This window comes from Triticum dicoccoides, chromosome 6A (assembly GCF_002162155.2).
Source record: "Triticum dicoccoides isolate Atlit2015 ecotype Zavitan chromosome 6A, WEW_v2.0, whole genome shotgun sequence".
In the NCBI taxonomy this organism is placed as follows: domain Eukaryota; kingdom Viridiplantae; phylum Streptophyta; class Magnoliopsida; order Poales; family Poaceae; genus Triticum; species Triticum dicoccoides.
Window position 1 is genome coordinate 493,067,714 of NC_041390.1, and position 15,843 is coordinate 493,083,556.

Consider the following 15,843-nt stretch of genomic DNA (forward strand, 5'->3'; position numbering starts at 1 on the left):
GCGGTGCCCCCCTCCACAGTTTCACACCTCGGTCATATCGTCGTAGTGCTTAGACGAAGCCCTACGTCGGTAACTTCATCATCACCGTCACCACGCCGTCGTGCTGACGAAACTCTCCCTTGGCCTCAACTAGATCAAGAGTTCGAGGGACATCACTGAGCTGAACGTGTTCAGATCACGGAGGTGCCGTGCGTTCGGTACTTGATCGGTTGGATCGCGAAGACGTTTGACTACATCAACCGCGTTACTAAATGCTTCCACTTTCGGTCTACGAGGGTACGTAGAAACACTCTCCCCTCTCATTGCTATGCATCTCCTAGATAGATCTTGCGTGATCGTAGGTAATTTTTTTGAAATACTGCGTTCCCCAACAGTGGCATCAGAGCCAGGTCTATGCGTAGATGTTATATGCACGAGTAGAACACAAAGAGTTGTGGGCGATATAGTCATACTGCTTACCAGCATGCCATACTTTGATTCGGTGGTATTGTTGGATGAAGCGGCCCAGACCGACATTACATGACCGCGTGCATGAGACTGGTTCTACCACCGTGCTTCGCACACAGGTGGCTAGTGGGTGTCTGTTTCTCCAGCTTTAGTTGAATCGAGTTTGACTACGCCTGGTCCTCGTTGAAGGTTAAAACATTACACTTGACGAAAAATTGTTGTGGTTTTTGATGCGTAGGTAAGAACGGTTCTTACTAGAAGCCCGTAGCATCCACGTAAAACTTGCAACAACAAAGTAGAGGATGTCTAACTTGTTTTTGCAGGGCATGTTGTGATGTGATATGGTTAAGACGTGATGATATAAATTGTTGTATGAGATGATCATGTTTTGTAAAAGTTACCGGCAACTGGCAGGAGTCACATGGTTGTCGCTTTATTGTATGAAATGCAATCGCCATGTAATTGCTTTACTTTATCACTAAGCGGTAGTGATAGTCGTAGAAGCAATAGTTGGCGAGATGACAACGATGCTACGATGGAGATCAAGGTGTCAAGCCGGTGATGATGGTGATCATGACGGTGCTTTGGAGATGGAGATCAAAGGCACAAGATGATGATGGCCATATCGTATCACTTATATTAATTGCATGTGATGTTTATCCTTTATGCATCTTATTTTTCTTAGTACGGCGGTAGCATTATAAGATGATCTCTCACTAAATTTAAAGGTATAAGTGTTCTCCCTGAGTATGCACCATTGCTACAGTTCATCGTGCCGAGACACCACGTGATGATCAGGTGTGATAAGCTCTACGTTCACATACAACGGGTGCAAGCAAGTTTTGCACAAGCAGAATACTCAGGTTAAACTTGACGAGCCTAGCATATGCAGTTATGGCCTCGGAACACTGAGACCGAAAGGTCGAGCGTGAATCATATAGTAGATATGATCAACATAGTGATGTTCACCATTGAAAACTTCTCCATCTCACGTGATGATCGGACATGGTTTAGTTGATATGGATCACATGATCATTTAGATGACTAGAGGGATGTCTATCTAAGTGGGAGTTCTTAAGTAATATGATTAACTGAACTTTAATTTATCATGAACTTAGTACCTGATAGTATTTTGCATGTCTATGTTGTTGTAGATAAATGGCCCGTGCTATTGTTCCTTTGAATTATAATGCATTCCTAGGGAAAGCTAAGTTGAAAGATGATGGTAGTGAAAGTGCAACTATCCCTGGGTGGTTTTGGTAATTACTAACAACATATAGCTCATTGAACTAATACTATTTCAAGATGATCATTTCAGAAAGTTCAATGATTGGCATGGCATGGATTAGGAATGTGGACCCCTCAAAATGCCAAGGACACACATTGGCTCAAGCTCAAGACTCTACATTTTTATTCTGGTGATCCAAGACCACATTGAGTCCATAGGAAAAGCCAATACTATTAAAAGGGGATGAGGTGTTGCTTAATGGCTTACTTGCTCAAAATGTTTAGTGATATGCTCCAAAAACCCTCAACCACTTTCTCATATCCACATATGTCCCAAACCAAAAGTCAAACTCGGCCCCACCGAAATGCTCTATCCGGCGCCACCGAGTTCACTTGACATAGCCACTGCCAGAAACCCTAGTCACTTCGTTCTCACCTAGGGATCTCGGTCTCACCGAGATGGGATTGCAAACTCTTTGTTTCCCTTCGTAATGTTTTGGCCCAACCGAGATGAGCGATCGGTCCCACCGAGTTTGCAATGCAAACTCTCTGTTTCCCTTTTGTAACGTTTCAGTCTCACCGAAATGAGCAAATCGATCCCACCGAGTTTGCCTGACCAACTCTCTGGTTAGCTTATTACCAAAGTCAGTCCTACCGAGTTTGTGTAATCGGTCTCACCAAGATTACGTTATGCCCTAATCCTAATGGAATCGGTCCCACCGAGTTGACATGTCGGTCCCACCGAAAAGCCTAACATTCACATTTTGAACTAAATCGGTCTGATCGAGTTTTCTGATTCGGTCCACCCGAGTTTGGTGAATTGTGTATAACGGTTAGATTTTGTGTGAAGGCTATATATACCCCTCCACCCACTCTTCATTAGTGGAGAGAGCCATCAGAACATGCCTACACTTTCAACATACATTTTCTGTGAGAGAACCACCTACTCATGTGTTGACACCAAGATATTCCATTCCAACCATATGAATCTTGATCTCTAGCCTTCTCCAAGTTGCTTTCCACTAAAATCATCTTTCCACCAAATCTAAATCTGTGAGAGAGAGGGAGTTGAGTGTTGGGGAGACTATCATTTGAAGCACAAGAGCAAGGAGTTCATCATCAACACACCATCTATTAACTTTTGGAGAGTGGTGTCTCCTAGATTGGTTAGGTGTCACTTGGGAGCCTCCAACAAGATTGTGGAATTAAACAAAGGAGTTTGTATGGGCAAGGAGATCGCCTACTTTGTGAAGATCTACCCTAGTGAGGCAAGTCCTTCGTGGGTGATGGCCATGGTGGGATAGACAAGGTTGCTTCTTTGTGGACCCTTCATGGGTGGAGCCCACCATGGACTCACGCAACCCTTACCCTTTGTGGGTTGAAGTCTCCATCAACATGGATGTACGATAGCACCACCTATCGGAACCACGCCAAAAATCTCCGTGTCTACATTGCGTTTGCTCCCTCCAAACTCCTCCCTTTACCTTCATATGCAAGTATTTTACATTCCATTGCTATACTCTTAGACTTGCATGTGTAGGTTGATTGCTTGACTTGTGCTAAGTTGCTAAAATCTGCCAAGACTTAAAATTGGGAAAAGGCTAGATTTTTATTTGGTCAAGTAGTCTAATCACCCCCCTCTAGACGTACTTTCGATCCTACAAGTGGTATCAGAGCCTGGGTCTCTATTTGCATTGATTTCCATAGCTTTGGTGATCATAGCCTTGGTTTCTCAACCTAGGAGAGTGTGGCGTCTAGCGAGGGAAATTACCACCGTAGAGGTCCTCACTTTGATGGTACTAATTTTGCTAGTTGGAAGCATAAGATGAAAATGCATATTCTTGGACATAACCCTGCCGTTTGGGCTATTGTGTGTATTGGCTTGCAAGGTGAATTCTTTGATGGGAGAGAACCGAACCATGAGGCTAGCGCAGAAGAGTTGAAGATGCTGCCGTACAATGCTCAAGCTTGCGATATCCTCTTCAACGGATTGTGCGCCAAAGAATTTAACAAAATCAGCCGTCTTGAGAATGCAAAGGAAATTTGGGATACTTTAATTGATATGCACGAGGATACCGACTCCGTCAAGGAATCCAAATTGGATGTGCTTCAAAGTTAACTTGACAAGTTCAAAATGAAGGATGGTGAAGGTGTCACCGAAATATACTCTAGGCTTTCTCTCATCACAAATGAGATTGCCAGCTTAGGAAGTGAAGAGATGACCGATAGATTCATCATCAAGAAGATCCTAAGAGCCTTGGATGGAAAATATGATACCGTGTGCACATTGATCCAAATGATGCCCAATTAGAAAGATCTCAAGCCAACGGAAGTCATTGGAAGAATTGTTGCTCATGAGATGTTACTCAAGGATAAGGAAGAGCTTCACAACAAGTCAAGTGGTGCTTACAAAGCCTCATGTGATGCTCCTACATCATCAAGTGAGAAACAAGCCTTCAATGAAGAATTGATCCTAATGGTGAAGAACTTCAACATGTTCTATAAGAATAGAAGCAATGAAAGAAGTTCCAAGTCAAGGTCCTACAATGACAAAAGATCTTCGAGTCGTCAACGAAATTGCTACAATTGTAGAAGACCCGGACACTACTCCAACTAGAAGTGTACGCGCGCTTTGCCGCGCCGTTTTCTCTAACCATTAGACAGTGATGACGCTATCATTCGGACAAAAATTCTTTGAAAGTGAATGGTATAATAGGCAACAAGGGAACCATCAACACTATTAGCTGCTTAGCACAAGAAGTAGTATGTATGCATCAGGTGTAAAAGTTTGCCAACACTATATGAGACTTGTAACCCAAAATGCAGTGTGAACACGCAGGGAACCTCTCAAATTACAAACCCACATGAACTTCGACAATATCATTCTCCAAAAGAAATTAAATAGTTGTTTTGTTCAGAATTTTGTTGTCGCCAACAAGCATTCACTTTCTGAATTTTGCACTCACCAGAAAGAATTCACTTCTTTCTGAATTTTGTAGTACCGTTTGAGGCTCGATTGGCACTGAAATTGGCAAGAGAGGCCATCTAAAAATAACAAAGCTGCATGGTTGTAGTAGTGGTCAACTAATAATCCACATGCTGTAGTCGCCGCAGTCGTTGGGTGGTTGCGCTGTTGTCAAAATGCGCTGGTCTTGGGTCGTGGTCGAAGGACCTCCAGGCCAGCTCTGCTTGGAGACTTGCGAAGAGTTCGACGATGCAGTGACTGTACAGAGAACGTTTACCATGGATGCACATGTTGGGCTGTTATTCCTGGCAGAGGAACGACCAGGATCCAGGGAAACAAGCCACATCGCGGGAGAGCACAACTCGTCGCAATCAGGGGAGAACTTGGTGCACCCATTGAGGGGGAGCTTCACACCCTAAAGACGAGAGTCAACCAAAATGGATCTCCGCCTGAGGCAACCGTCGCTAGGATGTCATGGCTGCCTCTAGTGTGTCTCCATCGCAGCTTGCTAGGTGGTGCCACGTATCACATATATACAGCCAACTGCATGCAAATCCCATAGATCACAAATAGGAGAGCAGGAAACCTGCACAAAACACATTTAGTAATAATACCACCAGTTACTGAAGCTGCAAGTTGGGCTGCATTATTCACTATAAATAGCTTTGCACAACGACCCTGGGACTTCTTTACCAATGCTACAATCTAGTCAAAACTTACAAGTTGAAGTGTAACAGGGGACAAAATAAAATTTCATCTCCTCAACCTAAGCTAATATTTCTGTGACACATTTTTTCTAGAATTCAATGCAGTAGTTAGAATGACTAAAAGAAGCATCATTTCAATTTTACAGTATTTCTCCAAACTAATGCCAAGTAAAAGTGTAAAACACAAATATTCTCTAGGAATATATATCAGAATATATAACATGAAGAAAATTTGATGTTATGCCTTAGTATTATTTCGTAGTGACGTCTCATCCAGATATGCTAATATGTTTGGACCTTCATTAATAAACCTCTCAGAAATTAAAGCTGGATGCAAACCTCTCTCCAGGTCAAGTGAATGACGGGTAGAGGAAGCATTACTGTAATAGGCTATTGCCAATTCCTGCAAGCAAAACCAATCCTAAGTTGATAGATTTTCTTATTCAACTATACAAACGGCAAAATTTACAAACACTTATGCACTTGCAATCTACCCAAATCAATTCTTTGATAAGGTGTAAAATAGTTGGTTCCCACTAAATGATGAGTCACCTTGACAGTTAATGTCCTAAATAAGAGTTACTTTTGAAAGCACTGTCAATTAGCAACATACCATATGTTCTAGAATGGCAGTCCGTCCTTCATATAATCTTGAGAGGAGTTATTTTATTAGAACACCTTTTATTTCAAAATAGTTGCTAACATCCCGCAAAAAAGTAGTTATGAACAGAAGTTTCTTCTAAAACAAGTAGATTCTCAGCATAAAGCTCTTTTCTCTATTCCAAACAAAGGAATATACTGGAACATGTGTAACACATTTTTTTAAATAGAAGGCTCTTTTACTGAGTGTAGCCCAGCTCAAAGGCAAAAAACTGATTATCTACTTACTTAACAATGTCACTCATGCTTATGACCTTTCTGCACGAAATTAAATATTTCAATTACCTGATTCCGAAATTTGCAGGACCTGAACAAAACCCGCGAATCTTCATACAAGAGATCCTTTTGGTTCCCTATTGTTGCTTGCTGCCCCTATCACCTCACTCCAGATCTAACCTGGAGCTGCCCATTGAAGATTGTAATATATATTCTGATCACGGGATTAGAATAATATTCTGATCACAACCTGAACTGCCTGAGTAACGCGCATGAACTTCCCTCTATATGAACCCGACCTTCGGGCTATCTTCGCAACCGTGGCATTCCCCACGAATTATTCTGGTTAGTCGTGTTCTATATGATGTTAGTGTAATCTAGAAACGTTCTTTAGCAACTAAATATCGGTTTTAAATAGGAATCTTGCTCGTTGATGAATTTTGCTCTCGGGTCGTGATGAAATTGCGTTTTTTTTTGCAATTTTACTACCTGATTTGTTCGACCTGAACTTCTCCCAGTGCTAGGTTGAACTTCCACCAACATTGCTCAAATGGGGCTTGCGATATACCGTTGCAAAGCTATGGACACCAGTATCATGACCCAAGTTAAATTTTTGGCAAAATGTAAGCGGTTTAAGAGCAGTTTTGAAAACCGTTTTTTCTTCATACAAAAGACATGAATCGTATTTTCGATCGCATTTCTAAACCGTTTATCGAAATGAGGCAAGTAATATGTCGTTGGAAAGCTGCTGCAAAACCGCTCCTTCCGCATGTTGAAAGTTTTCTCTAATTCCCTACGGTTAAAGAGTAATTTGGAAAATCGTAAAATTTCACAAACCGAACAGCCGAGTTCGTATTTTCGATATCATTTCTAAATGGCTAATCCAATTGAGGCAAATGATATGGCGTTGGAAAGCTTATGAAAATGCGCTACTTTTTCATGTAGAAAGTTGTTTCTAGTTTTGAACGGTTTAAGAGTAATTTAAAAAGGTACAAGTTCCATCGAGTTCGTATTTTTGATCTATTTTTTTAACCGCATGTTCGAATGCAGCAAATGATATGGCGTTGGAAAGCTTGAGGAAATGCGAAACTTTCTGGTATATATTGTTTCTCCTAATTCGTTACTATTTTAAGTCAATTTTGAAAATGGCTAAAAACATATTTTCGCCATAATTTCTACAAACTTTATCGGAATGGGGCAAATAATATACCGTTGAAAAGCTAAGGAAAATGCAAAAAAAAATTATGTTGATGGTTTTCTATGATTGCTAGCTGTTTTCAAGTAATTTCGAAAATGACGAGATCATTCGTTCTGACTTTATCACGAAACAGATTCTTCGAAAATGCACCGCGTGAAGAACCTGAACTTCTCGGCATGTCTACTTGAACTCCACTCTGTTTTTTACGTGCTTTTTTGCCCGTAGCTCTCCATCCACTCACCGAAATTGAGCAAGTAATATACCGGTGGAAGCTGATGTAAACATGCAACTTTCCCGTGTTAATCATTTTTTCACACTCGCGACGGTTTTAAAAGTTTTTCAACTCAAATTCATTCATTATAGTAGTCGAACTTCCTGCTGTTTTCACATTGAACTTCTATGACGTATTTTTGTTTGTTATTTTCTCATCCATTTCGTCAGTGTTACATAAATGATATTCTTTTTGTACAAACTTCTCTTATAATATTTTTTTAACTTTCTCCGACCGAGGACTTGAACTTACACAAATGATATTCCTTTCGTTTGGAAGTAAATTAGAAAAATGACGAGATCATGATTTCTGCCTTCATTGCGAATGGAAACACACTGCGTGAAGTAGTTGAACTTCTCAGGCATGTCTGCTTGAACCTCACTCTGTTTTTTACGTGCTGTTTTTTGCACTGCGTGAAGTAGTTGAACTTCTGGGGCATGTATGTTTGAACTTCACTTTGTTTCACTTTATTGTTTTTCCTTATATGAAATACACACCATGTAGTACGTGAACTTCTGGTCGTTATCACTTTGAACTTCTCTCTGGTTTGAGAGAATTATTTTAAAACACAAAAAACAACATATTTTTTATGTATTTTTGGACATCTAACTACACATTGAACCTCTCTCACAAGAAGTTTTTGAACTTTTCCTCGCCGAGCACTTGAACTTCTAGCAACCATTTTTTCGTTTATGAGTTGTTTTTAAAAGTGCAAAAAATGGCGTTGTGTTTTTTATTTTTTGAAGAGGTAAATACTAGGTTTTAATAACCTACGAACTTCTCTATTATATCAATTTGAACTTCACCTTTTTTATATTTGAGTAAAGAATTGTATTCAATTTTTATATGGAAAAAATTGAACATGGAAATACAATGTGAACCTCTCTCGCAAGAATTTTTGAACTTCTTCGGACAGAGCACTTGAACTTCTTTCAACAAACCTTTTAAGCTTTTATTTTTCTATACTTTTATTCTCACCTGAAATGCATTCCTTGCAGTACTTGAACTTCTTGTTGTTTTCATTATGAACTTCAGTCACATTTTAGTGCATACGTTGAATTACATGCAATTGAAGATCGGACATCATTTTTTGCTATTTTTAAAACATGTAATTGGAGGTAGAACGTCTCACAATATAACTTCTGAACCGTGCATGGGGGTGCACGTGAACTTCTTGCAACAAATATGAGTTTTTATATTCTTCGAAATCCTATGTTATTTCAAATTGAACTTCTTAGTCTTAAACATTTTTTTAGAAATGGAAATAATTTGAGTTTTCCTTAAACATCAAGCTACTCCTTTTATTTTTATTTGAACTTCTTTAATTTTATTCTTTAGTAAACACACACACACACACACACACACACAATAGAACAACACCCACACACTGATGCTCACATGTTGTTTTCCCCTTCTTTCAATATACACATTGAACGGCACTAGTAGCTAGGATGAACTTCTCTCTTTCAACTACCTTTCCACACAATAATATATGAACTTCTCGGAACATAAATTTCATTGAGCACTTTTCTACACACAGAACACACATGAAGGAGGTTGAAGATGTGCACACGGGATGCATCAACATGTAGGAAAGTTTAGTACTAACTAGCACACGGGAATGAAAGATGTATCAGAAGAAATGCTTACACATCTCGAATCAAAGACGGACCATAGGAGAACAACAGCAGAATTTTGTCTAGAAACAAAGTTCATAACACTACAATCTACCTCCCAAAACAACACTAGACTTGGGGGATTTATTCCTCTATTTTGATGTTGCTCCTTTTTATGGGTTGATCCCAATCAAAACACACCAATCTTCATGCTTTTTTTTAACTTGTTTTCAACCTGCACAACCGTAAGATACGAACTAGTTGATGGAATTTTCCACATCGAAATAGGCATACACAAGGATGAGGAAGGGAACGTGAGGAGGACGCACTTGTGGACGCGTCGCACTCAGGGATGGAGGAGCTCGCCGGAGACAGCACCGCCTCCATGAGTGTGAGATGCATCGTGAAGGAGTCATCCTGCTGTTGTAGAAGGATGTGGACTGCAGCGACCCACTTGCGTTGCTGACACATGTGCGAGGACGAGTGAGCAGCAAGTTGCAGTGGCAGGTCAGCATCTACAGAACCTGTGGGTGGCGGCTCCCCGACATTGGGAGGCGCGCGATGGGAAGGTGTTGGGCGGCGGGGTGCGGGCTGGCGGCAGTGGGGGCGCGTCAGGTACAGGGGGGCGACGGCATGCCAGGAAGAGGTGGGGGCGGCGGCCTCGCGCCGGAGTGGGCGGGGCTGGCGTCGCACCAGGAAGTAGGCGGTGGTGGCTAGCTAGTGAATTAATAAAGCTACATATAGGAATGCAATGAAGTGAGTATATCCAAGCATCAATTCAAAGTGTTTTATCATGACTTAGACATAAATGAAACTCACCATCACTGTTGCAGTTCAGTCGTACATGGAGTTGATCAGCAGCTTATATAATTTAGAGGCCACATCACAAGTACTACAAACAAAAGAATAGAATACATTTTCCAGTGCCCGACTTTGAGAAGTTGTACATACTACTGTACGTAGCTAGCAGCATGAAACATCATGTACTCCCTTCATCCGAGAAAGTTTGTGCCTCAAATGGATGTATCTAGCACTAACTTGATGCTAGATACATCCATTTGAAGAACAAACTTGGGACAAGCTTTTTCGGACGGAGGGAGTACCAATTAACTACAACAGAGCTCTATACTGTTTTTTGATTAGTACAATGCAACAATATTTTTTCTCAACTATACAGTAGGTACTACTCCAGTTTCAGAACTGGAAACCAAAGTTAATTACTTCCCTCTAGAACACAAACAAATCACCAGAGCAACCTCATCTGACTGAAGAAACAACACATTGGACTGGAGAAGATCAACATGTTGGATTGCAGCCTTACAAATTACTGAAGAAAATGGTGGTCTGCAAAATATTGAGAGAGAGAGAGGGAGAAGGAAGATGAGTTACCTTGTCGACCTCGATCCCGGAGGCAGCGAGACAACCTCAATCCTGGAGGCGTCAGCAGCGAGCGGTGGGGCTGCAATAGGGGATAGGACGGAGGAGTTTCTTTTTGCAGTACATATGCAAAACATACGAACTCTGTAACCAATAGGTTGCAATTCATATAGAACTTGAATTTACCACTCAGAATAATTTCCCAAATTGATGACCTTCCCACTCAGGATTATTCTCCCATATCTTGGAAACAAATATCCCAAAGAACTTTACACACAGGGAAGAATCTATACTAAAATGGAAGAAACAAATTCCAGCGAACGTGTACATAGCACATAATCAGAACTTGTTCTTTTGCGTCAATTTACAGTATGGTGTCCATCAGTAGCTGAGAGAGAGGTTCCTATTAGCGCCTGAGAAGACCACTGTCGCTGCTTTTTTTGTGCGCTGACCTGGTTCTCCTGTAGCACATGATGGAGGAGACCTTCCAAACCTTTTGTACCTTGTCGATGGGGAAGGTCGATGAGAGTCGTCCGGAAGGTCGATGAGAGACGCCGAGGAAGGTCAGTAAGAGGCGCCACAAGAAGTAATGCTCCAGGGATGGCGAACATATGGCCATCTTGCAGCGACGTGGGAAGTTGCTCAGGGAAGCCAAGGTGTGCAGGGTGGCGACCATGAAAGGCCTCCACGGAGGAGCGCGAGCGGCTGCAACAAAAAGGAGCCGCCGACGGCTGCGTGGCCGGAGGCTGGATGCAGTGTTGGCTAGCGGCATCGGCGAAGTTGAGGAGCAGGATACGGACGAGTACCAAAAGTGTCTCCCGCCGGAGAGCACGAAGCCATGGCGCACCCAGGCAAATGCGACGGGGCAGGAGTGCGGGACGTGGCAGCTACATCGAGTTGGTTGCCGGACGACAAGGATGGGAGGGGCGCAAGCTGGGCTGGGACCTGACCCAGAGATAGAGAAGCGACCGGGGGATCTCGCCTGGAATGCGTGGTGGTGGATCTGACCGTCTTCGGCCGGACCCGTCCGTGGCGGTGCTTGGGGGCGACCTGCATCGGGCGGCGGAGGCGCTCGGGGGGAGTCCTGCTCCGGGAGGCGGTGTTCAAGGTTGGTGGAGGGGCGCACTGGTGGGTGGGAGGAGAGGTTGATGTTGAGGCCTGCGCGGGGGCGGACAGAGGGGTTGGTTGCCGGCACCGGCGGGGTGGGTTTGGGTCGCCGCGCAGGATTGAGGCGTCGGTTAGGAGGTGAGGAAACATCCCGTCTGGTCTATATAGGGCTGCTATGATCCAAATAATTATTCTAATTCTAAGATTAAAATAGCGTTATCCTATATATATATATATATATATCTGAAATAGAAAAGGCTGAAAATTTAACAACAAACTATCGCGTCTCATAAAGATTCATAATGTGATAGCCACGAACACTGAACCCAATGCTCCAGAGAAGTGTTGCAAAAAATTAGTACAGAAGGAGACCATTATTAATCTGATATCTATACACATATGTCATTATTTTTCCAGCTCATAGCTTCTTGCCACTAAAATACTACTCCAAGAGCAGTAGTAAACAATATACAGTACAACTCAAAGGGCAGGAGGGGAAAGTCCATGAAAGTAGTGTTGTGCCCGAGCCTCGAGGCAGCCGAGAAGAACCCCCTGCCACACATGTTCTTTAGAATGAAAATCCTATGGCAAGATTAATACAGATGGCATTTACTACTTCTTCTAGTGGACACAAAAAATGTATGAAGATTTACTCCTTCGACAACATCTAGAAATTCAATTAGCTCACCGCAAATCCATATAGCTTGTCCGACCAAATAAGTACAAGCCTCCAAATAGCCCACGATTTTGCTCCAAATTAAGATATACTTTTCTGAAATTAGCCCGGGAGAAAATAATATAACCAGAAAGGGAGATTGGGAAAAGAGAGAACCGAGTAGGTGGGGTGGGGAGGGTGTTAGAGTTGTGTCGAATATTATTGTACAAGTTAGGTTACAGTTGGACTTGGAGTCGTACTGTGTGTAGACAGGGTAGGAGTTGTGTCCTAATAGGACACTTGTACCCAAGGCCTCTCATATATAGCGGGGTTAGACACACGATGTAACCTATGCCAACATAATAGCACGGGCAGGCGGGGGAGCCGGCGGCGTGTGCCGGCGCCCGGGCGGCCGGGATGCGGTATTGTGACGGTGTCATGGGGAGGAGTGCCCGTAGTCATGCCCCGGGGATGTAGACATGATGGTGAACCTCGTTAACAAATCTCGGTGTCGTGCTTGTGTGATTGCTTGGTCCTCGGATGATCAACGGTATGTCTCGAATTTATTCTAACAAGTGGTATCATGAGCAAGGTTCGATGAGGTTCCGGTGGCTGATCTAGAGGTGAGGCCGAAGGTTGCGTAAGAAACTAGTTCGATCGACGGTGTCAGGCGATCGGGATCAATTTCGTTGGTCGACATGAAAGCCGGGACGATCGATGGATTTTTTTCCGAAGCAGCAGAAGTCGGCAAGTACAAGAAGCAATCGGAAGGAGCAGCCGTGCAACAGGCGACCGAGCATACGGCGGCGACGGGATCGCGCAGGTTCTCGACGAGATCGGGATGATGTGCAGCAGCTGGACTCCAGTACCGGATCGATCGGATGCGGCGGCGTGCAACACAGGTGTTGGCAGTCGACGCGGGATCGCGTAGCAGGCTTGCACACCCTGCTCGTACGGATGCGGCCCAGGACAGGCGGCTCCAAGGCGGGTTGCGTAATCGAGTGGAAGGCGGTCCAAGGTTGTCGTGGCTCGGACGTGAGCAGGTTGGAAGGGCATGGATGCACGTGAGATTTGTTGTGAAAAAAAGGAATTGGAGCATGTCCAAGAACGAGGTGTAGAGAGACGTACACACATGGCTCTGTGAGACTGATGTTTCGGAAACAGGATGTCATGCAATGCAAGGGCGTGGTGGGTGCATGTTGGTACGTGTACATGCGGAAAACTATGCATGCTATGTATATCCATGGTGTGGCTATGTGAAGCAAGGTGGAGCGGACGTGAGCGTGTTCAAATTTGCACATTGATTGGATACTCTACCATTACAAGACCAGAGTAATCGTGGAGTTGTCAAGGAATCTGGGACAAGTTTCAAGGATGACGACAAGCGTATAAGGCTCGGAGGAGTCTGGAGCGTGTCGTGGCAGGATCATGCATACACAGGGCGTCAAAGGCAATGCATAGATGTGCGGGCGGACACGACGCGGGGTGGAGCATGGTTGCAGTCGGATAATTTTGGCTGGGTCGGACTGGATTGTCTGATGGACTGACATGGATGTTGGTCAAAGCAGAAGATGGCGGTGATTTCAGCGACGACGACACAGGAGCGTGATGCTGATGGTGGCCGACTTCTGGGGTGTGGAAACACGTGGTGCAGGTCTGAGGGCTTGTGCGGCTTTAACAAGACTATGGCGCAAGGTTGATTCAAGGCGGTGTACACATGAGAGAGCTTGAAGTCGATAGGGCGCAGAGTAGCATGGACAGCTACATAGAGTCATGTTGAAGGTGGAGCTGGAGTCTGATGGAGGACTACACTCTGTGCTGATGGAGAGGCTACGGCGTAAATGCATGGAGAGTCGAAGCCTATTTCAGCGGGATAGCGAGAGACACGTGGATCGGACTGGGGCCTAGTGGTCTGATGGAGGCGTGATACTCGACATCGGTCGGTGTTGATCGATGGTTCTCTGCAGTGGGAGTTGAGACAGTGGGGGCTAGCTACCCGGGAGACTCGACCAGGACAGTAGAGGTTCGACGCGGTGATAGTGGCGAGGCGTGCGGTAAGCACAGGACATAGCGACAGACCAAGGCACTGGTGGTCATACATGTGATCAGACAAAGTGTGCAAGGGTGCTGAAGCAGTGTTGACGAGTACCGGATTCAAGTTGGTGACTGGGTCTATCAGTGCCGGTTGATGGACAGGAGTTGACCAAGGCCTCTCATATATAGCGGGGTTAGACACACAATGTAACCTATGCCAACATAATAGCACGGGCACGCGGGGGAGCCGGCGGCGTGTGCCGGCGCCCGGGCGGCCGGGGTGCGGTATTGTGACGGTGTCATGGGGAGGAGCGCCCGTAGTCATGCCCCGGGGATGTAGCCATGATGGTGAACCTCGTTAACAAATCTCGGTGTCGTGCTCGTGTGATTGCTTGGTCCTCGGATGATCAACGGTATGTCTCGGATTTATTCTAACAGAGGGGATGCGGACCATGGTGGGCTTGAGGAAGGGTGGCGGACGTCCCTGTCCAGCGCCACCACAAAGCGTACGTCCTGACGGCGGTGCGGCGCACGGCGAGGGCCTTGGCGGCCTCCCGCAGCTCCACACCACCCACTCCTTCAGGTTGTGGAGCTCCCACTATCCATCCGCCTAACCTGCCCAGCCCCATAGCCCTTACTGTAGAAACCGGCCCGGGGTGGGTGATGGAGGCCAAGTGAGGGAGTCCTGGATTAGGGGGTGTCCGGATAGCCGGACTATACCTTCGGCCGGACTCCTAGACTATGAAGATACAAGATCGAAGACTTCGTCCCGTGTCCGGAATGGACTTTCCTTGGCGTGGAAGGTAAGCTTGGCGATACGGATATGTAGATCTCCTACCATTGTAACCGACTCTGTGTAACCCTAGCCCTCTCCGGTGTCTATATAAACCGGAGGGTTTTAGTCCGTAGGACGAACAACAATCATTACCATAGGCTAGCTTCTAGAGTTTAGCCTCTCTAATCTCGTGGTAGATCTACTCTTGTACTACCCATATCATCAATATTAATCAAGCAGGACGTAGGGTTTTACCTCCATCAAGAAGGCCCGAACCTGGGTAAAACATCGTGTCCCCTGCCTCCTGTTACCATCCGCCTAGATGCACAGTTCGGGACCCCCTACCCGAGATCCGCCGGTTTTGACACCGACATTGGTGCTTTCATTGAGAGTTCCTCTATGTCGTTACTTTTAGGCCCGATGGCTTCTCCGATCATTCACAGCGATGCGATCCAAGGTGAGACCTTTCTCCCCAGACAGATCTTCGTATTCGGCGGCTTTGCACTGCAGGCCAATTCGCTTGGCCATCTGGAGCAGATCGAAAGCTCCGCCCCTGGCCGTCAGGTCAGATTTGGAAGTTTAAACTAC